The sequence below is a fragment of the Giraffa tippelskirchi genome, chromosome 6, assembly GCF_054371585.1.
Source record: "Giraffa tippelskirchi isolate mGirTip1 chromosome 6, T2T-mGirTip1v1.2.pri, whole genome shotgun sequence".
Taxonomy (NCBI): Eukaryota; Metazoa; Chordata; class Mammalia; order Artiodactyla; family Giraffidae; genus Giraffa; species Giraffa tippelskirchi.
The window spans coordinates 9,808,530-9,832,307 of NC_137280.1; the positions used below are offsets into that span (position 1 = coordinate 9,808,530).

Below are 23,778 nucleotides of genomic sequence, written 5' to 3' on the forward strand. Positions count from 1 at the left end.
GGATTTCAATCGTTTGTGATGCATGACAATGATTCTAAAAATACATGTATGTGACTATAAACATTTGCTTCTAAGAATTTTTTTGTCCTCTCACAATTTTACTGTTTTAAAGAGAAGTTATGCTCCTGCTTAGATTATAAGGTTGATGAAATGACATATTTTGAAACCATCAGTTTTTACTTTAGAAAAATAATAGTGTGCCAGGATTACTTTGTTAATATTCCGATTTTCTAAATACCAACAACTTGTTAAAATGTTTTCTTGAAATACTTTGTAGCCCTGAAAATTTAAAGACAAATCAAAAAAGGTCAAATAATTAGTGCCAGGGCCTATGTGTCTCACAGTAGCTTTGGACCTAAAGTAGTTAAAATATTCAGCATTCCTGGAATTTCGCAAGAATAATTTAGCACAATACCAGGAATGCCATGGATTCTGAGCATGAAATTTGTTTTTACATATATGTGTTTTTTATCATAAACTGAATAATTTTGATATTATTTTCTCCTACAAATTGGCTGTAGCTTACATTTCACTTCACGTTTCTTTTAGAGCGAGGAAAAAATACAGCATAGAACATTGCAGGACTCTTGAGCATTAAATCAGAAATCAGTACTTACTCTCCAATGACCAGGTCATCACCCAGCTTGTAGACGAGTTCGAGCTCTTGCTTTTCTACTCTAGCACCTGCTTTGAGGTTATAAATTTCTCATTAATATCTCCATTGGATAGAATAGGGAAAAGTACCAACACAAAATATTTTTTTCTGTTTCTTTTAAAGTGCAAATATTAGACACAGTAGAAACTACTATCAAATGATGTTATTGAACTGTGGAATTTTTAATTGACATTTTTATTAAAATAAAACAGAACTGAACAACTACTATGAATGAACTAGGCTAGGTGCAATGAAGAATATCATGTTGAAGCAACTACTTAGATGAAACGCAAACAAAAACTGCTTCTGAATTTTACTAACTTAGACTTACAGATAGTCAGGAGTGGACTCCTTTGGCCTCTTTTATGTTCTCTGTGTGTCTGTGAATATCTCTATGTTATACATGGATTTGAGTGTGTGTCTGTATGTCTGTAGGTCATACCTGTGTTCCAGCTGGACCTGAAATTGATTCCTCTGATGTTCTGCCTCCAGATTAAATTACATGAAGGAATAAGTCCATAGCAGGTGCTGCTACCCAACCCAGCTATTCTTCTCAGTGCGGTAGGTAGAAAGTGATGGGTTGTAACATTCTCCATAGCCCCATATTCAATATTTATATCTAGTGCTATCACAGAAATTATATGTATAAAAAATCAGATTGCTGAATTATTGATATCATTTCTGTTAACTTAATGTGACATATTTGTAAATTACAAATAGTTTCCAAAAGACCAAAATCAGTTAGGCTAATTGATACATTATACAAACCATATAATTGATTTTTAAAATGAATTGGTCTCTGAGTTTTGAGTATTCTATAATAGTCGATTTCGAATAAGTATAAATAAATGAGTGATTAATGAATTTATACAGAAAGCAGTTGACAGTTCTTTAGTTCACCTGAAAAAAACCAGTATATTGATGCAGAAAGTCCAGTATAATGCTCAGCATTAAAGTCAGAATGTCATGCTACAAACTGAAATTTTTAGATTGCAATGAAAAAATGTCCATCACTCATTCTTTGACTGTGAATGCAGGTGATCACCTATTTTAATAAATAAAATATGTCATGTACTTTAGATGTAAGGTTAATTTAGTTATGCATTGTAAGGACTAAGAAGTTCCAAATACTTAGATTCCTAGTGTTGATCTCAGTGATGATTGAAGAGGTAGCAGTTTCTTTTACAACAGAAAAATGTTCACTCAGGAGAAGATATTTACAAAAGCACACTAAATAATGAGTGCATTGGGGTTGTTTTTCAAGTTGATTGGGAAGGACACTCTCTTTTAAGAAGAGATATATGACTGCATATAGTAGACCTCATGGTCACTGGCCAAATGTTAATGTTCAGCACTTAGCATCTCTGGCTCAGACCCAGTCTCAGCATCTCAGGATCTGTTAAGTTGTTCTTTCTTCTAAAAGGCATTTGGCACTTGAGAGCAATTCTGACATCTTTGTGCAAATGGAAACCGTAAGTCAGAAAACACAGCAGGAAATCAGTGGAACTATTGCATAGATATTAGGGATACCTCTGCTGTGACATTCACAAATGTCAAAATGGCATTCAACTGGCAAGGAACCTGTGTTTATAGTTGGCACTATAAAACCAATTCCTCTTTCTTTGAGCACTCGGGACTCTGATTTCCTGCTGAGGGCTTTCCCTCTGTATCACTGAGTATAGCTGGGTGGTACTATCAGGCTTTCCTGGTGGCTCAGCTGGTAAAGAATCTGTATCAGTCAAGGAATCCCCATCCTCCTTTTATCCAAGTGGCAAGCACATGACCAGAGTTCTCTCCCTAAAATATAACATGGCAGGGAATGAATATGTTTGGGTGGGATTCATTCCTATCACAGTACCTGGAGAAGACGGTCATGATACCCACTGCGGTGATTCTGAGTCCCTTGAAGCTGCCTGGCTCCTGTCCCCTCTCCACCTGGTTTTCAACCTCTTTTTGATACTGAAACTTTCCCATAATCTTGCAATAAATTGTTTTTTCCTTTTTTAAAGTGAAAGTGAAATTCGCTCAGTCGTGTCTGACTCTTTGCAAACGCATGGACTATACAGACCATGGAATTCTCTAGGCCAGAATATTGGAGTGGGTAGCCTTTCCCTTCTCCAGGGGATCTTCCCAACCCGGGGATTGAACCCAGGTCTCCCACCTTGCAAGCGGATTCTTTACCAGATGAGCCACAAGGGAAGCCCAAGAGTACTGGAGTGGTTAGCCTATCCCTTCTTCAGGGGATCTTCCTGACCCAGGAATCGTACCGGAGTCTCCTGCATTGCAGTCAGATTCTTTACCAACTGGAGCTATCAGGGAAGCCTTATTTTCTTTTTAAGTTAGCCAAATACTGCTTCTTGCTGCTGACACACCAAAACTCCAACTGACAAGGATTTCCTACTTTTTGGTTAGTTTGAGGTTACCCCATGGACTGTAGCCTGCCAGGTTCCTTTGGCCATGGAATTCTCTAGGCAAGAATATTCTAGTGTGTAACCATTCACTCCTCCAGGGGATCTTCCTGATCCAGGGATCAAACCTGAGTCTCCTGCATGGCAGTCAGATTCTTTATCATCTGAGCCACCAGGGAAGCCCTAAAGAATAAATAGGAAAAAAACCCCAAAAACCTAATGTTTAGTAACTACTCTGTGGTAGTATAATTAATCACTGGTCCAGGAAGGAAAAGAGAGTCATATCAGACTAATACAATTAAAGGCATTATCATTCTTTTCAAATACTGTATTTTCCATCCTAATCTACTGAGCATTGGTCCAGATAGCTTAACAAATTCCAGAGCTATTTTAAACCAACAGTTCTCTATTTTTTGTAGTATTTTCTGTTTTACATATATATATACACACACATATATACATATATATATATGCCATATGTAAATATATATATGGGGCTACTCAGGTGGCACAAGTGGTAAAGAATTCTCCCACCAATGCAGGAGATGCAAGAGATGTGGGCACTGCATCCCAGTATTCTTGCCTGGAAAATTCCATGGGCAGAGGAGCCTGACAGGCTACAGTCCATAAGGCCACAAAGAGTCAGAAATGAGTCATATTTATATATGATTCAGACATGTATATACATATTTATATATGACACATATATGACCCTGCTGTACTATGATTTTTTTTCATTGTACAGCAGGTCAAAATTCATCATGTGGAAACCCCTATTTTTGTTCATTGTGATTAATCTTATTTCTGCTCAAATACAGGGGATAACAGATTTATGGGGCTGTGTTGGTAAGAGGTGAGTGTGTCCCTACTAGGATCTGTTAGTCTACTCTTGTACGCCCTGGGACCAGGTAGACTCCATCATGAAAGCTAGGCAGAACTTTAAGGGGATGGTCCTCTGGGCCAGCTTCCTCCTAAAAAAACTTTACTTTTGCCTGAATTATTGTAAGTGGGAAAAACCAATGTCTCATGAGATAGATTTTTTCCAAGGGAGCAGAAATCAATAAAAGTATGATCAACCTTGTCATATAAGCCAAACCTTTGGACAAGGATTTCTATGGCGCAAGGGTTTTATATTTCTTCACAGAAAATCTTTCCTAACTCTATTTAGCTTATTCTTATCACTTGGTGTTTGAACACTGACCATTTTGGAAGCAAAGAGAGATGAACCTGAGTGTCCAGGGGAAATCATGCTGGGATTACAACTTTGACCAAAAATGATGAGTGTGCATACATAAAATGAGAACACAGGCTGTTACTCCCTTGATAAGTTCTTAGACCATTTGGAATATATAACTTCCCTCGTACACTGGGCTCTTGGCTGAGATTGAGCCAGGAACTGTTAAAATACTTCCTGCCTCTATGCTATTTTTCAATAATATTGACTAAAGAAGAGACTTAAACTCAGAAGAGAGACCTGAATTTTCATCTCAGCTTCAACATTCACTCTCCAACAGATTTAAACTTAGAAACTTTCATCCTAATTCTTTCAAATGATAAATTTGTTATAAATGAAATCAAAATGATGGTATTGAATAGCAATGTTCAGTAAAAGACATATAGAAACCATGCTTATAAAATTTTTCATTAGTGAAGAATTTTTATTAATGCAATTGTTAGGGATGGAGATGTTATATTAACAAGATGAATGCAAGAAATTATCATCAGCTAATAGTTCAGAGGAAAGATCTGGTATCTAAAGAAAGTGAGCTATTTTTATTCCTTGCTCATTTTGACTTTCATTCTACCTTTCAGAGTTTTGGAGATCAAGTAATTCAAATAGACTGTGTTTCACAGATTTTTTTAATACCCCATAATGTCAAAATTCTTAAAAAATAAATCAAAGAAACATTAATATCAACCCAACAAAATGCTATAAGATAAATTAATATAATTAGCCCTGTTTGGAGCACAAAGTTCTGGGAGAAAAAATGGGACTTGAGATCAACCTATTCCAAAAATTAAGCAAGAAAAAAATATTAAAAAAGCATGTAGGTTACTAGTTTTTAGTAAGATGCTAAGCATAAATTTGGGAGAATCTCACACTCTGATTATAACTAGAAAAGCACACTATTATGCTGAGAGTTTTGCAAAAGGTATGTTTGAAACATGCCCCTCACATATAAGACAGTGTCTTCTAGGTAGGAAAACAAATTTTATTTCTTGCTGTGCAAATTTATAACTATTAGTCCACTGATTATGTACACATGTGAAGAAAGCACCGAATTCTTTCTGCCGTTCTCCCAGACAGAGGCACCTTGATCAGCACCAAATGGAGGAGAAAAGGTGATCAGATTACGCCTTTCCCCTGTGGAAGAAGATCACCCTAAAACAGGTCAACCAACAGCATGGAAAGAACAGCTCTAAATCTTTAGTGAGATATTTACTTGGTAAAGAGGAAAGCCAGGTCATCACATCTCCCATGAGCAGAGGATTCTCAAACAGAGCAAAACCAAGATGAGCCCTGCTGCCGTGAGGCGAAGAGCAAACAGACTTCAGAGCTCAGAGATGTGAGGAGTCAGAAGTTCCTTCTGGCACTCAGGTTGTGAAACTCATCAGGGGGTACAGAGAAGCTGTTCACACTGCTGAGGCTTCATAGTCATTGTTTATAGAATTTCTTAATTTTTTTTTAAATATTGAGATTTATTTTGGTTTATTTTTTACAAGTTCAGTTCAGTTCATTCACTCAGTCGTGTCCGACTCTTTGCGACCCCATGAATCGCAGTACGCCAGGCCTCCCTGTCCATCACCAACTTCCGGAGTTTACCCAAACCCATGTCCATCGAGTTGGTGATGCCATCCAACCATCTCATCCTCTGTCGTCCCCTTCTCCTCCTGCCCCCAATCCTTCCCAGCATTAGGGTCTTTTCCAATGAGTCAACTCTTCGCATGAGGTGGCCAAAGTATTGGAGTTTCAACTTCAACATCAGTCCTTCCAATGAACACCCAGGACTGATCTCCTTTAGGATGGACTGATTGGATCTCCTTGCAGTCCGAGGGACTTTTACAAGTTACCCAAATCTAAATACCAGTGCTTTGAGCTACCTCAGAAAAATTAAATTTAGCTTTCATTTTTGAGCTTAAAATGAAACAAAAAACTAAAAAGTCATTTTAGTGTGGAGTGTGAGTTATTTTGCCATTTAGAAATTGTTTCATGTTAAGTTAACAAGGAATGGCATTAGAATTTTGTTCTTGCTCAAATGGTATGAAAAACTTCAGCAATCACTGTTAAATGAAGTGACTCAAACAAATAAACATGTAAGTCCTCCAGGCTTTGTGGACTTAGAAGCAATGCAGCTTAGATGGAAGCCACCCAAGAACTGAGGACATCTGGGTCAATCTAGCCCATCTACAGTTGTACCAATAAAGTGAATTCATCAATAAAAGATATACCTAGTAAGTATAAACAAATGATCTATACATTCTATACTAAAGATTTAGGCATCATATGCTTCTAAAGCATTCAACATTACAGTAATCCTAGTCAATGCCCCAACCATTAATGCCAAGGCAGCTGAAGTTGAACAGTTCCATGAAAACTTACAAGACCTTCCACAAGAAACACCAACAAAAGAGGTCCTTTTCATCATAGGGAGCTAGGATGAAAAAGTAAGAAGTCAAGAGATACTGGAGTAACAGACAGGTTTGGCCTTGGAGTACAGAATGAAGCAGGGTAAAGGATAACAGAGTTTTGCCAAGAGAATGCACTGATCATAGAAAATACCCTCTTCCAACAACACAAGAGATGACTCTACACATGGACATCACTAGATGGTCAGTACTGAAATCAGATTGATTATATTCTTTGAAACTCTATACAGTCAGCAAAAACAAGACTGGGAGCTGACTGTGGCTTGGATCATGAACTCCTTATTGTAAAAATTCAAGCTTAAAATGAAGAAAGTAGGGAAAACCACTAGACCATTCATGTATGACCTAAATCAAATCCCTTATGATTATACAGTGGAAGTGACAAACAGATTCAAGGGATTAGATCTGATAGACAGAGTGCCTGAAGAACTATAGACAGAGGTTCGTAACACTGTACAGGAGACCAACACCACGCCGAAGAGAAAGAAAGGCAACAAGGCAAAATGGTTGTCTGAGGAGACCTTACATATAGCTGAGAAACGAAGAGAAGCAAAAGGCAAAGGAGAAAGGGAAAGATATACCCATCTGAATGCAGAGTTCCAAAGAATGGCAAGGAGAGATAAGAAACCATTCTTAAGTGAACAATGCAAAGAAATAGAGGAAAAAAGTAGAATGGGAAAGAGTAGAGGTCTCTTCAAGAAAATTAGAGATACCAATGGAACACTTCATGCAAAAATGGGCACAATAAAGGACAGAAAGAGTAAGGACCTAACAGAAGCACTTTAAGAAGAAGTGGCAACAAGACACAGAAGAACTGTTCAAGTAAGGTCTTGACCCAGAGAGGATAAGCACAGTGGTGTGCTCCCTCATCTAGAGCCAGACATCCTGGAGTGTAAAGTTATGTGGGCCTCAGGAAGCATTACTACAAGAAAAGTGGAGGTGAAAGAATTCCAGCTGAGCTATTTAAAAATCCTAAAAAGTAATGCTGTTAAAGTGATGCACTCAACACGTTAGCAAATTCAGAAAACTCATCAGTGGTCACAGGACTGGAAAAGTTCAGTTTTCATTGCAATCCCAAAAAAGGGCAATGCAAAAGACTATTCAAAGTGAAAGTCGCTCACTCGTGTCCGACTCTTTGCAACCCCGTGGACTATAGAGTCCATGGAATTCTCCAGGCCAGAAAACTGGAGTGGGTAGCCTTTCCCTTCTCCAGGGGATCTTCCCATCCCAGGAAACGAACCAGGGTGTCCTGCATTGCAGGCACATCCTTTACAAACTGAGCTATCAGGGAAGCCCAAAGAATGTTCAAACTATTGCACAATTGAGCTCATTTCACATGCTAGCAAGGTAATGCTTCAAATCCTTCAAGCTAGGCTTCAACAGTATGTGAACTGAGACCTTCCAGATGCACAAGCTGGATTTAGAAAAGACAGAACTAGAGATCAAATTGCCAACATCCATTGGATCATAGAAAAGGCAAGAGAATTCCAAAAGAACATCTACTTCTGCTTCATTGACTACCCTAAAACCTTTGACTCTGTAGATCACAGCAAACTGGAAAATTCTTAAAGGGATGGGAATACCAGACCACCTTACCTGCCTCCTGAGAAATCTGTATGCAGGTCAAGAAGCAACAGTTAGAACTGGACATGGAACAGACTGGTTCAAAATTGGGAAAAGCGTACATCAAGTCTGTATATTGTCACCCTGCTTATACATGCAGAGTACATCATGCGAAATGCCAGGCTGGATGTCTCACAAGCTGGAATTAAGATTGCAGGGAGAAATATCAGTAACCTCAGATATGCAGATGACACCACTTTATGTCAGAAAGTGAAGAACTAAAAGGCCTCTTGATGAAAGTGAAAGAGAAGAGTGAAAAAGCTGGCTTAAAACTCAACATACAAAAAACTAAGAGCATGGCATCTGATACCATCACCTCATGGCACGTCAGTTCAGTTCAGTTGTTCAGACAAACAAGAAAATCAAGTCTGTCACTGTTTCCATTGTTTCCCCATCTATTTGCCATGAAATGTTTAAATGTTTGTTTACTTGTTTGATGCAAGAACAGGATCCATTCCTCTTTTATTTAACTTCTATACTGAGCTGATTAATCCATTTTTCACCCTGTTTAACTTCCCTCTCTCTAAAGAATAGCTTTATTTCCAAACTCAAGGAGGTAGTGCTTGTCCAGCCTTTGTGCAGAAATTCCAGTGAACATACAGCGTGAAAAGTGGGGCAAGCATCAGCCATAGTTTGGCAAATGGTCTACAAGGTAACCTGGAGCGAAGCACTCTCTTCCACAGGGGTGATGGTTTCCACATGGCCAATCAGATACACTCTTTCCTACCCAGTCCTGCAGAAAATGGAGAAACTGGCCAATCAGCAATGGGTAGAGATTGGGCGGGGCATGCAGGGACACTGATGAGACTGGCTGCAAATAAGGAGTCCTTATTTTCCCTGGGTGGGGAAGATCCCCTGGAGAAGGAAATGGCAACCCACTGCAGTATTCTTACCTGGAAAATCCCATGGACAGAGGAGCGTGGCAGGCTACAGTTCATGGGGTAGCAAAGAGTCAGACACAACTGAAGTGACTTCACTTTCACTTTTCATTTCTTTTTCTCCTAGGCTCTGGGTGGTCCTTCACTTCTAATTCTTCATCACACTTATCCTTAAAATAAGTCTCCTTTTACTTAGAGTAGCATATGTGAGTCTCAGATCCTGGCAACCAAAAGAATAAAACTAATTAAGCTTTTTGGCACAACTTTCATCCCAAGTACATTCCAGTCCTTGGCTATATTGCCGAGGCTCCAGTAGGAAGACACCTAAAAGGAATGTGCTGCAAACCTGGTATCGCTGTGACTCAACTACCCCTGCCCTTGTCAGATCGCACCATTCTATACGCGTGTGTTCCCCACAGGACCCTCTCTGCCACTTCCCAGCTCCCCAGCATGCACAATCTTAGGTAAGTAAAAACAGAAGCCTGCCCTTATGCAATTTAAAAAATCATGCTGTCTCAGAAAAGAAAGAAACGAGCAAAACCTGTGCGAGGCACACACCCTGTGCAGGCAGTTATTTGTACATAATGTTCTCATCTCCCACCAGGAAGTTGTCTCTGCTTCATGAAACTTCTGAATCCCACAGAAGTTTGGGCAGCTCACGCTGTGGGATTTACACCGATTTCGGCTCCCAGGATGTCCTTGTTTCACTTGGCAAATTCTTTGCGCTCCACTGAATCCCCCCGTGGGGCAGAAGGCAGAATCTTATGTCTGGCAAAAAACACAAACACACACACGCTTAGAGTCCTTATTGACTAAACGCTACCTGGACTGTTAAAGGAGAGTGGTGAGTGTCGAAATGCATTGCTTAAGTGCCAGGCAGCAATCAACTACATTTTGCTTTATAGCATTGATCAGAGTTTTACTAGACTACGCTTAGAGAAGTCATCATTTGTTTTTATTTTCAGAGAGGACAAGTGAGACAGAGCGTGGTTTATCAGGACTCCAAGCCAAAGGCCGGTAGTAGAGAACACCGAGGTGGCCGTGTATTCACTAAGAGTCCCTAGCAGCAGAATAGGCAGAGACCTTCTCCATCACGGGTAGTAAATGGCTGAGCGAAGTGGGATATGTGAGCCCCAGACGCCTTATCTCCTGGAGTATGTTTATGAGATTGAAAGGAAAAGCCCACTCAAGTAACAACATGTAAGGGGAGCAAAGTCCTCCTGTGGTTCACTCACTCTCTTCTCGTGGAACAGAACTCAACCAAGGAGGCGAGACTCATCAACTCCTACTTCAACCCCCACCCCCCCAACTCCAGGCATCAGGGTGCTGCCTCTGGTCTGCATGCTGATGGCAGTGTGCCAGAATCTTATCTGTCTCTGTGAGCTGCTCCTCACGTCAACCAAAGAGCAGTGCTGACCGAGTCTGGGTTGACTGTGCTCTGCTGTCTTTGGGAACTCAACGAAGGGAAGCTGTCCTTCAGGGAAAGGGAGCGGTATGACTTTGCCTAGGGTCACGTGGATGGAAACAGCGGACGTGCAAGCAGACCAAGTGTCTCTCAGTCCCACCCGGGTACAAATTGCTAACTGCTCTTGTCCTGGAATTCAGTGTCATTTTGCAAATGGAGAGAGAGCATTTTAAAAGTTCAGGTTGAATCAATTTACCATATGGCTCCCCAATTCCATTTCTAGCAATCTACCCAAGAGAAATAAGAACACATCCAAGGCTCACCAGTTGGGAAACAGATAAGCATAGTGCAGTGTATCTATCTGATGGAATACTATACAGCCGTAAGAGGTATGGAAATACTGATATAAGCTACAACATGGGTAAACATCAAAAATATTGTGCAAAGTAAAAGACACCAGACATAAAAATAGGCTATTGTATGATTTAAGTTATGTGAAAGTTCCAGAAAAGACAAATCTTTATATCTATAAAGATATAAAAAAGATTTGTGGTTGCCTAAATCCTAGGGTGTGACAGTGGACAAGGAATCTTTTGAAAGTGATAGAAATGCTTTAAAAGTGAACTGTGATGATTGTTACACAGCTCTGTAAATTTATTAAAGATCACTGAGTTGTGCTGTTAAAATGGATAAATCTTATAATCTGTAAATTATACCTCAATAAAGCTATTTAAGTAAAAATATCCAAAGTTTATTACTCAGTGTAAATAAGATAAGGGAAAGGAAAAAAGATATCGTGATGAAAGTGTCTCCTTTTCATGGAAATCACCTGAGCCCTTTCTTTCCATCTGTGCATTTTCACCCCAGTCATCCCAAATGAGTGACCAGCATGCACTCTTCCTCCATGACCTCCTTGTGAGTCTTTTTGTTTGCCTATCAAATGTTAGAGACCATCAGGTAAAAAGAATTGAGGAGGCTACATGATCCCCTTTACATTCCATCTATTTTTTTAAATTGTCACGGTGAAAAAACAGGCAAGACATGAACAGGGCATCAGAAAATGACTCTTTATCATTTTATATTTCCTCTATAAAACGTATTTGCATAGCCATTTCTGTAACCTAGGCTGGTAGTCTACAAAAGTGTAATACATGTAAAGTAGACCACCGCATGTATGACTATTAAGAGAATAGGGACGATTGTAACTCAGGAGACAATGGAAAGTCTACTGGGGAGAAATTTCTTCCTCTTGCCTCCAGGGGCACCTGACCTATAGCAGCCATGGTATGTAGCTTCACTAGCACATGTTTACAGATTGGTGAACATCAGAAACATTCATTTTATTAGGTAGTTGCATAATAGCCTTTTATTTTTGATTATTTATGCATTAGCAGCAAGCAATGGAGATGTGCTATGTAGGAAAGTTATTATTTGCTAATTTGCTGCTTTTAAAATACACGGCACACTATCTATTATGTATCATGCATTACAATTACAACAACAGTTTAATTAATCACCAGCACCCTGTTTTGTACCAATCTACAGCAGAATTCTGGGTAATGGTGTTGTTTACCATTTAGCAAGTAGCAACATTTCACTCTGTTTCACTACATTAAACTGCTCAAATAAAGCAAACGGATATTGAAAAGAGTTGGCCATCTGCCTTTATTTTCTTTTACTTTTGTTGAAAAAAAAAAAAAAACTCTCGAAAGAGAAAGAACACAGCCATGAAACTGATAGTGACAAAAAGCACTCGTTTTTTTTTTCAATCAGGTCAGAATCTCATCTCAATGCACTTCTGATGAATAGTTTAAAAAATAAAAAAGAAACCCGCTTTGTGGATTTGGAGTGGGTCTCAAGACCAGCCGTGAAGCCTAATGATTCTTTAACGGCGCCGCACTTGAGGCTGGATTCTGCAAATCTCCTTCCCCCCCTCCACCCCCCGCCCTTAAGAGTTTGATGAATAGGTCTTGTGACAGCCATTTAGGAATAAACAAGAATTCATCAGTCTGCATAAGAAGAAGCCAGTTTATAGATTAAGTTTCCTGAGGTAATTCATGAGGTCAGTCCCATTTAGATGGAGACTATTAGGGCCTGGCTCTCAGGAGTGGCCATACGGGGGAGTCAGTCCAATGGACCCTGCTCACACAAAGCCCCCTTTCAGGGAGAAGCCTGCCATTTTTATGACCCTGATGCTAGGACGCACATCAACTTGTCACTGTGCAGATCTGCTAGGGCGAGACCTCATCACTCTATTAAAGAGCTCTGTGACCCTATTGATTTGAAGTATTTAAAGCAGGGGTGAAGTTCAAAGCAATTTCTTTTCTATACTATTACTCAGTCTCTCTGTGTCTTGGCTCTAAAACATCTGCTGTCAGTTCCTTTCTGTTGTCTGATTCTGGAATCTGTCACTGGAGAACAGAGTAGTTTTATTTAAAATAAATTGGATTCCTTTTCAGTTTTCAGCATTTCGCATTGTGATCAATGGTTTATGCTCCTTCATCTGCCAGGAGACTTAACTGCAAATGTATCCTTTTATGTCTTTTTAGGGCAAGACTGAAGCAGCATTAGCCACTGAGGCTTTATAATAGAATCAAATCTTAGAAGTAGGTAGCAGCCACCAGCTCATCTAATTGGCCAATCAACAAAAATAACAACCTTTCATTATAAAAAAAAAAAGAAATACAGCAAGAAGGAAAGAGAGGGGGAAAAAAAATGTATCTCAGACTGTGGCTCCAGGACCCAAATGCTAACACTATCTTTTTTACTTTTGTTTGCTCCAAGAAATGAAAACAAAGTAAACAGCTCAGTTATTTTTAAATGTCAGCAGGTAAGGCAAAACTGGAAGTCAGTTTTGAAAGGTGTTTTGCAAAACAATGCAAGCTGCCATACTTGTTCTGTGAAACAGCAGGAACCAGAGTACCTTTTGAATAGTTAATAACACATTAGACATTGTGCTTGTGTTTCTGAAGTCATGGTGGGAAACTGGTAGCCTTTTACTGGCCTTCTTGGGAGACTGCTCTAGCTTTTCGAGTGAGTCTGTTCTCAGCCAGTGTTATCAGGAAATTTGTTTGAACTGCCAAACCTGTTCAATTTTTTAACCTAAAAAATTAAAGAAAATACTATTTCCAATAATTGTTTCAAACTCAAGAGCTAAGGGCAGTATACAAAAGTTCAGGATTGGTGTTTGGTTTAACATTATTACCAATAAATCCAAAAAAAGCTACTTGGCCTCTTGGTACTTCGTGGATAGACCAGGTGTATCCAATGACAATAGAAACACGAAGAGCTTCTAGGAATCTCTTTTATATGCATCTTCTATTATTCCTGGGTCTCAGCGTGGACGGTAATTTCTCTAACAGGAAATATTCTCATGGAGTGAGCTATCACCTTCCTTCAGATAACCCCCAATTTTTCATGTCCATCCTTGACAGCCTCCCTGGCTCTGGTCAGAGCTGGAGTCACTGTCCAGGCCTGTGGGCTGATCTTCCCCCTCCCCTCCAATGCAACCTGTTTAAATTTGGAACTTTACTTGATATATGGCCTACCGTCTGCTTTTCAAACTCAGCATTCTGTTTTCTAAATGGTGCTTAATGTCTTCTTGGTCACATAAGTCTTTTCCCCAAATGCTATCAGATGCCCAGTTCTGTAGAATCTGCCACTGAAATGTCTCTGACCCCACACCTTCTCCAGAGTCTTATGATATGAATCATCTCCGCATGGATCTTTGGTATATTTCACTGACAGTTGCTTTCAGATTGGGCCATCTGGCTTTCACCTATTTTTTTTACTCCAAATGAATTCTCTGAAACCAAGTTGTAACAAAGACACTGAACTATCGTTCAACAGAATCCAGGAAATAAAATCCAATTTCTTTAGCCTGACATTCAGAGACCTTGTGATTCCAATCCTTCCTCTCTTTTGCCCAGGCTGTGCTTCAGTCTAACAAAGCCATTGGCCCTTCTGGTCTTCAAGTCTTCTCTCTCTATGCACTCACTCCAGGAGAGCTTTCCTACTAGAAGGCTTCAGAGAGCATCCGCACGCTGAAGACTTCTAGCTCCAGAGCTCCAGACCTGTGGATCCAACTGCTAGTGGAATCTCCTCTCAGGCATGCCCCGGGCAATTAAAATGCAACAAAGCTCAAAGTTATCTCCTCATCTACTCTCTCAGATAGTGGCCTCTCAGTAAACAGAAAGACTGTTCAACAGGATGCTTGTGTCAAGAGTTTCTCTCCCCCTTACCTGTAACAGCAAGTCAGTTGCTGACTCCTCATCTGACGTCTTCACACCTCTTATCTTCACTGCCTCCACTCTGGTTCGGCACCCTCTCCAGTTCAACTCTGAAGCATCCTAAGCCAGGACTCGGCTGTCTTGCTTCCCCAGGGAGAATTGAGACCCCATTATACATTGCACATGCCAATATTATTTTACATTATCAGAGTTTTGCATGCATTTGTAGGAACCACTTCATAAAGAGGCATTAAAAATGATTTCTCAGTGGGACTTCCCTGGTGGTCCAGTGGTTAAGAATCTGCATTCTAATGCAGGGGCCATAGGTTTGATCCCGGGTTGGGGAACTAAGATCCCACATGCCCTAACTACTGATCCCATATGCTCTAGAGCCCACACACCTCAATTAAGACCTGACACAGCCAAATAAATGAATAAATATAACCATCATTCCTGATAGGAAGAAACAGAGCTAAGTTTTCTCTTTTCTAGCTTAGGTTTGCAGAATTAATGCCCAGTTAATTAACATAAGCATACCAATGAATATCAATAATGTTCACCTCCAGATTAAACCCATTTTTAGTTTTAATACAATTTACTATAAGTGCTAATATGTTTAGGCATATAGAAAAATAGCTTATTTTTATTCTAGTTTTCCTTCTTTGCAAGCATTCTAATGTCATGTCTATGGAATGTAATGATAAATATGAAAACTGCATCATTTATTCTATGTCTTAAGCTAGCTGTGCCTCAGATGATTCAATATGTTGAATTCTTGTCAATCAGAACATAGTGCAAGCTTTTTTTTAGGAACTTTAAATGTGTATCCTGCCTTTCTAGCTCTTTTATTTGTTTTTGGTTTTTTTCCCAGCACAAAAATTGTGGTACCATAGCTTTGAGGTCAACAATAAGAACACTAGTTCAGGTCTCCCTGAAAATTTTCAATAGTCATAGCACAAAAGATTTGAAGGAGATAATAGTTTCTGTTCAGATCCTCTGAGGAAGTAAGTAATAAATCATATTCACAGTATTTCTTATACCTTTAATTTGGAAAAGGAAAGGGTGAGAAGAAGCTTGTGGTTGTCAATAGAAGCAGAACACTATTACACACAAATATCATCTTCATCGTGCAATGCTGAATATGTTGGAATTTATGGCAGTGCATTTCAGAAAGAAACTAAAATTAGTGAACCAATTGTGCTCCATTCAAAGAAAAGTAAGATGAAAAATTCTATCTACAAAGAACCAATGATTTCATATTCAAGTACTTTTCCTTAAAAAAAGTCCAAATGTTAAGTCTGCCCAACTTCAAACCCACTTTCTTTGCTAATCTAATATTTTTACTTCCAAAACTAGGGGGAAATGATCTTTATTTTTTTCAAACAGTTATTTGGATCTTAGAGTAGGCAGAGGAAACCTTAAATAAAAATATGAATCTGTCTTTTTATTTTCTGCATGTGTACACATACTAAGACACTGAAGCAAAATCAAAGAATAGAGCCTTTCCCTTCTCAAAAGATGAAGGACATGATAAATTAGGTAAAAAAAAAAAGTATCTTTTGATAAATCTCCTACATATCAGATTCTAAATTCTGTGATTGTGTATGCTGATCTTTCACTAAAGTTCTATATATTTTTCTGTAGAAAATTGTATTCAGGAGGCTCATTTTATGCCAATGCATCAGATCCACAGTCCTAAATATTGAGTGCCTCTGTTATCGCCAAATAGACAGTAGCTAAGATAGTGAACAAAATCATAATTAAAAATATTTTTTCATTTCTGAGAATAAATGATTTAAATATTTACAAATTTCACCTAAAGTTTTCTTGAAAATTGTTAGTGAATCATCAAGAAAGGAAAATATTCACCCATTGTCTTTTTTAAACTATATCATTGATTCTGATAGGCATACTTACTTATTATTTATTTATGTCTGTATGTATTTTGACTGTGCTGGGTCTCCGTTGCTGTGTGGTGAGGAGCAGGAGCTCCCCTCTAGTTATGGTGCACAAGCTTCTCATTGCCGTGGCTTCTCTTGCTGTAGAACTTGTGCGCTAGGCATGTGGGTTTCAGGATTGGCATCACGCAGGCTCAGTAGTCGGAGCTCAGAGACACTAGAACTCAGGCTCAGTAGCTGTGGCTCACAGGTTTAACTGCCCCACGGCATATGGAATCTTCCCAGACCAGGGATCAAACCCGTGTCACCTGCATTGGCAGGCGGATTCCTAACCACTCGACCACCAGGGACGTCCTTCACCCATTGTTTTTCCACCAATACCATTCAGATTTCTCAGAATAGATCTTAGGGCTCTTTTTTTGTGTTGTCTTTTTTTTTCCTGTCTTTTTTTCTCTTGTCTTTTCCTTCTCTCTTTTAAAAATATCAGAGAACCAATATGAACAAACAATTCAGAAATTAAAAAGCATCCCTCCATTTACATTTTATTTCAAGATGCTATTGCTTTACTATCTACCTTGATTATAAACCGTTTATGGAAAAATAGAAAGAGTGCAGTATATACAAATTAAACTTTTATCTAAATGTTTAGCACATCTCTATGAAAGTCGCTCAGTTGTGTCTGACTCTGCAAACCCATGGACTATACAGTCCATGGACTTCTCCAGGCCAAAATACTGGAGTGGGTAGCCTTTCCCTTCTCCAGGGGATCTTCCCGACCCAGGGATCACACCCATATCTCCTGCATTGCAGGCTGATTCTTTACCAGCTGAGCCACAAGAGAAGCCCAAGAATACTGGAGTGGGTAGCCTATCCCTTCTCCAGCAGATCTTCCCAGGGTCTCCTATATTGCAGGCAGATTCTTTATCAACTGAGCTAAGAGGGAAACACTCTATCTTTATGCTATTAATGTGATTATGTTTCATATTATGTGGAAAAAGCTAGGGAAAATGATAAATAAAATCCAGTCCCTATATTCAAGGAGCTTAGTGGACAGACAAAAAGATAATTCATAAATTTAATACATAGATTTGATCAATTCTATTATTGGTATATGTTAACAAGCAACATACAAACATGTACTTTTTTTGAGGAATAATGATTATGTAAATTAGCTGATGGCATTTATTAGGAATTACTTTTGGATGCATGCCTATAATGTCTTAGTCAAATGGAGATCTATTTTGACATGAGAAGGCTGGGGATGCTATTCCTTGACATCATCAATGTTCCAGCATTCTTTTACGTTTCTGCTTTGTCATATTTACCATGTGACTTTCATCTCTGAGTCCATCTTATATTTATAAAGATGCCATTCCACCTCCAAGTTCACACATGTCTTCCAGATTATAAGAAGAGAGCCCCAAGAAGAGCAGAGGAGACTTTATTAAGAAAGAAAATCTCTCACAGAAATCCCCAGAAAACCTTTGCTCTGTTTCATTGTTAGAACAATATTACGTGGTCGTCCCTGCTTGCAAGTTTATCTTGGAGGTACAGCTTCTAAGCTAGAAGTACTGCTGCCCTAAATAAAATCAGGGCTCTATTCATAAGAAAGAATAAGAATGTGGATATTGGTTAAATAGTTTAGAAGTGTCCGCCATCAAAATCCATGACGTGAGTAGCTTAACATCCCAACTTTTACATTCCTGTATATTTATAATCCCAGTGCACTGGGTCGGTCCAGTTAAGAAGGACCCTGCTCTGGGTCTAGGAATTTGAAGAACCTGCTCTGGTTCCCCAGTGCCATGGGAGGGGAGTTTACTGGATCCAGGGGAGGTATCTCATGGAGGCTGTATTCCCACCCCTGCCAGATCATGCCTGCCAAGGAATTCCCCTGCCAAGGAATTACCTGCCCGAATGACTTCTTGGTCACTCTTCCATGGCCTGGGTGGGCCTTGTTCTTGGGTCAGTGCTTCTGAAGTCTGAATTCATTATCGATGTAAATGCCCCTACGACTAAGAGTGGCCAAGAGGCAACAATGGGTGTGGACAAAGCTTGGATATGTAGGCTGAGTGTTTACAAGTATGTATGCAAACATCCTTGCAGGGCAGGAGGGCCAAGGTCGGGGGAAGAAGGGTTGGGGGCAGGCTGTAGGATGAGACTAAATTGACCCATTACTTTGAAACGTGAACACTGAGGAGTCTAAGAATTCTTAATTCAAGCCTGGTTTTCCAGGCATTGTGAAAATATATTTATCAAAGTTACAGGATAAGACACATTTTACTAAAACATTAAGTAACTGATTTGGAACTTACATTTAGACGTATGATGTGTGGGTCTCCATTTGTACTGTTATCTTCAGCCAGTTACCCACATGTTGGGAGGGGATGGACAGGGCCGAAAGTTCATGGGTTTTGAGAGAATGAGTTCTTATCTCTAAACTGGCATTAGTTTAGTGTACTTCCACACTTTGAGAAGGTAGATGTTGATATAGTTGACTGTAGTCCAGACATACCCTAAAAATGTTTAGTCATATAGCAAAATCAATAGCCCCACCTCATTTGACTGATACTTTGTTAAATCTTGCTAAATGTGCATATTGACTGGATATTGTCAATTCTCAGTACCTAATACCTCATGAGAAGAAGCATGGCTCCCTGAAGTTAATTAATTCAGCCTAACACACAGAATGGTTCAATGTGAATCATTTAATTAAAACAGAAACTAACAATCCAAGGTATGATTAAGATACTTATATAATAAGTTTATTATAATGTTTATAATAATAATTCTTATTGTCATCAGGTTCCATCTTGAATACCTAAAGTTCATTTAATCAGCAAATATTTCACAGTCCTTCACTATATGCCAGGAGCAATTCTAGGTCCTTAGGATATAGTTGTGAAAAGGACAAAGTGTATCTAGAACAGCTGGTGCCTTATATTTATATAGTCATCTCTGAGTTAATATCAGTAATTCAGAAATTTCTGAAATTTAGGGCTTGTCCATGATATAGATAAGAAAGAGCCTATTTCTCATTATTTTAAATAGGAACAATTACAGTCCATTTTACTGTGGCCCAAATCCCCAAACCAGCTTTCCATATTCACTAAAAAATAGTAAATCACCTAAAAGACATACAAATTACTGAGTTAGAACACAAGATGCTGAAAACATCACTTCATTATTAAGCAATTAATATGGTTGGTAATAAACAATTCCTTTATAAGCAATAACATAACCCTTTTTAGAAGCACCAAGAATGTGGGAAACTCACAGAATACACTCCCTTGGCTGACATGTTGTACATTGGGAAGGTCAACGGATGATTCTGCTTCCAGTCAGTACCAAGCCAGTTTTTTCAGCACAAATAAGAAAACTAAATAAAATACATGAAACAACAATTTTCAGAAACATTAGATAACAGGCAATGCAGGACTGTAATCCCTGAAAGAAAGGAAACAAATAAGGTGAGACTATGGGCTTCCCGGGCTTCCTAGGTGGGTTTATGGTAAAAAAAAAAAATGCCTACCAGTGCAGGAGACACAGAGATGTGGGTTCAGTCCCTGGGTTGGGAAGATCCCCTGGAGGAGGGCATGGCCACCCACTCCAGTATTCTTGCCTGGAGAATCCCATGGACAGAGGAGCCTGGCAGGCTGCAGTCCATAGGATTGCAAAGAGTTGGACACAACAGAGCACGTGTATACACACACACACACACACACACACACACACACACATCCCTGTGAGGAGGCACTCTCTGAGCCATTGTGTGTAAAAAGGAGAAACCCAAACATCTCACCAAGGGCAGAAGTTTCATTGAGATGAGGGCTCAGACATCTGAGTCTCCGGAAGCTAAGACAGCTAAAACTTAGGGGACAGAGAAACAAAGAGGAAGGGATTTCACAAGGAAAGAGTTCCAGAGATCTGCACAAGGTTCCATTCAAATCTTTAGCTAAATATCCACCTTCCCCCTAGACATGATAACACTCCAAGAAGCCAGGCACAGGCAGTAAACAACTGTTGGAGAAACAGCAGCCAGTGGAAAACTGTAAGCTGGGTGAAAGTGATGTAGCTCAGTCGTGTCCGACTGTTTGAGACCCCGTGGGCCATAGCCTACCAGGCTCCTCCGTCCATGGGATTTTCCAGGCAAGAGTACTGGAGTGGGTTGCCATTTCCTTCTCCAGGAGATCTTCCCAACCCAGGGATTGAACCTGGGTCTCCCTCATTGTAGGCAGACGCTTTACTGTCTGAGCCACCAGGGAGTCAGCTGGGTAATTCCCTGCTAGCCCACAAGAATGAAAGATATTTATGTTTTGGATAGCCAGGGTGGAACCATCACATTGGACACCTAGGGCATTCGGTACTATTTTCTATGCACTATTAATGAGCAATTTAAAATAATTGCTACCGTTTAGATTAAGTCCTGTCATCAGGCACATCTCTTTCATCAGAAATTAAAATTTTTCCAGAAATGTACGAGATTTCTCTTAGCATTTTAGAATTGGGTGTCACATAATTCTTAGATCAGGAGCTGCACTTACCTTGAGATCAAAGGATCTTTTTCAAAGACATCTTTTTTCTTAAATATATAATATAATCACATTACAAATAATTTGTAAATTAGACAAATAATCCCAAAGTATAGCAAAACTTGGGTCATATTTGCAAGAAAAAAAGGAGGGGGAAGGATTTTTATCAGTTTCTATCAGAATGCCACCATTTTGGTTGTTACACCAGTATAGATATATGTTTTAATTTATTTATTTAATTTATTAAATTTATTAATTTATTTAATCACTATTTCCAAAATCTTTTAACACACAGCTTGTTTCCCCACACAATAGTTACGCTCTGACCAGTGTTTTCCAATAGAATGTTTTGTGGTGTTGGAAATGTTTCCTCTGTCTTTATCGTCCAATATGGTAGCCACTGATTACATAGTGAGTCCTTGAAATGTGGCCAGTGCAACTGAGAGAAGAAGTTTTTATTGTATTTAATTTTAAGAAATTTAAACAGTCACAGGGCTAGTATCTGTCATATTGGACAGCACAGCTCTAGAACAATGCCTATTGCAAACAATACACTTTTGAGAAAGCTGTCTATAACAATAACATGGTTACATGAAAATCAAGTTCAAAGTGGTTAAGTGACTTACTCCAAATAAACACAAAGTGAGAAAAGAACAAGGATTTAAATCCAGGTAAATCCAAATAGGGCTTCCCAGGTGGCACTAGTGGTAAAGAACCCACGTGACAATGCAGGAGACGTAAGAGACAAGAGTTTGATCCCTGGGTTGGGAAGATTCCCTGGAGGAAGGCATGGCAACCACTCTAGTATTCTCGCCTGGAGAATCCCATGGACAGAGGAGCCTGGCAGGCTAAGGTCCATACAGTCGCAGCGTCGGATAAGACGACGTGGCTTAAAAGGCACGCTTGCAAACCCAAAGAACTGATTCCAAACTTCTTTGTGTTTGTTGTTCTGCTCTGCCTCTGAAATGCTACAGAGATGAGTATTTGATGGATTTTTGGTGGTGGTGGTGGTAGTGGGGGGGGGGGGTTGTTTTTTTTGTTTTCCTGCACAGCAGGGAGGATCTTAGTTCCCCAATCAGGGATCAAACCCATGCCCCTTCTGTCCTCTGCAGTGGAAGCACAGAGCCCTAACCACTGGACAACCAGGGACTTCCCTCTGTATTTTTAAAATTTTGTATTTTAATCTCTGTATTATGTTTGCTAATTTACACTCATAAAATTTTACTTTTTCCATTTATTTTGCTTCCTAAGGAAATCTTATAGTTCCAAATGCTTTGTAGATAATTCTTTTCAAATAAAAATGTAATGTAAGTAGTTCAGTTCAGTTCTGTCACTCAATCATGTCCAATTCTCTGCGACCCCATGGACTGCAGCACACCAGGCCTCCTGTCCATCACCAACTCCCAGAGCTTACTCAAACTCACATCCATTGAGTCGGTGATGCCATCCAACCATCTCATCCGCAGTCGTCCCCTTCTCCTCCTGTCTTCAATCTTTCCCAGCATCAGGGTCTTTTCAAATGAGTCAGTTCTTCGCATCAGCTGGCCAAAGGATTGGAGCTTCAGCTTCAACATCAGTCCTTCCAATGAATATTCAGGACTGATTTCCTTTAGGATGGGCTGGTTGGATCTCTTTGCTGTCCAAGGGACTCTCAAGAGTCTTCTCCAACACCACAGTTCAAAAGCATCAATTCTTCGGTGCTCAGCTTTCTTTATAGTCTAACTCTCACATCCATACATGACTACTGGAAAAACCATAGCTTTGACTAGACGGACTTTGTTCGCAAAGTAATGTCTCTGCTTTTTAACATGCTGTCTAGGTTGGTCATAACTTTCCTTCCAAGGAGCAGTAGATATTACCGTTATTGTTGGCGAAACTGAAACAGAAAGAAGAAAACCTAAACAGTGAATTCTGTGTCTGCTTTATACTGAAGACATGTTAAAGCTGTATGTGCAAGCCTAGAAATGGAAATAATTTTGATCACTTATATTAAGTGAGTTATCTTAGAGGACAAGAGTAAGTATTCATGTATGTGCACACAAATAATATTTTCATCATTAATAATGTTAATTCACTACAATGTACAAAGTGTCAAAGCCACTTTACAGAAGTCTAAGCTTCATTTGCTGTTTGTTTGAGTAGCATAAAACTTAATCATCATCTAAGAGCTGGTAGAAATGCTCATAAGTTTAGCTTTAAGAATGATATTTCTCAGATTGTACTGATGTGTACTAGACATGACCACTACTGACAGGTTATTAGATTTACTCACAGTTCAAGGGCTCCAGGTCACCCAGACAAGACTCTATTACAGATAATCATCCGTGATGGTTATTCATGTCTTAAAGGTAATAAAGAAGTTTATTGTACCACAGCAAGAGACAAATAAGTCAAGTTTGGTGTGCCTTCAAGTTTGTAAGGTTGATTTTCAGAATACTATCTGAAAAAAAAAATTTTGTTACATTTTAAAATAATAATTTTGATTTTTCTAATTTACATATTAGG

At 39.3% G+C, this 23,778-nt stretch overlaps 1 long non-coding RNA gene across 3 annotated transcripts in view; it reads right to left on the reverse strand.

Moving 5' to 3' along the window:
• The window catches only part of LOC145509020 (uncharacterized), a 63,808-nt gene that overhangs the window by 4,120 nt on the left and 35,910 nt on the right, over nt 1-23,778 (reverse strand). The window contains exons 3-9 of one of the 3 annotated variants that reach the window (XR_014055789.1): nt 23,546-23,713; nt 22,698-23,149; nt 20,019-20,120; nt 19,057-19,257; nt 14,859-14,990; nt 9,771-9,980; nt 9,228-9,432 (exon numbers count right to left, since the gene is read on the reverse strand). This is a non-coding gene — a long non-coding RNA (uncharacterized LOC145509020). Of the gene's footprint in view, nt 1-9,227; nt 9,433-9,770; nt 9,981-14,858; nt 14,991-17,156; nt 19,258-20,018; nt 20,121-22,697; nt 23,150-23,545; nt 23,714-23,778 lie in introns of those variants that run through there. The other 2 variants (XR_014055790.1, XR_014055788.1) reach the window with 2 other exon arrangements.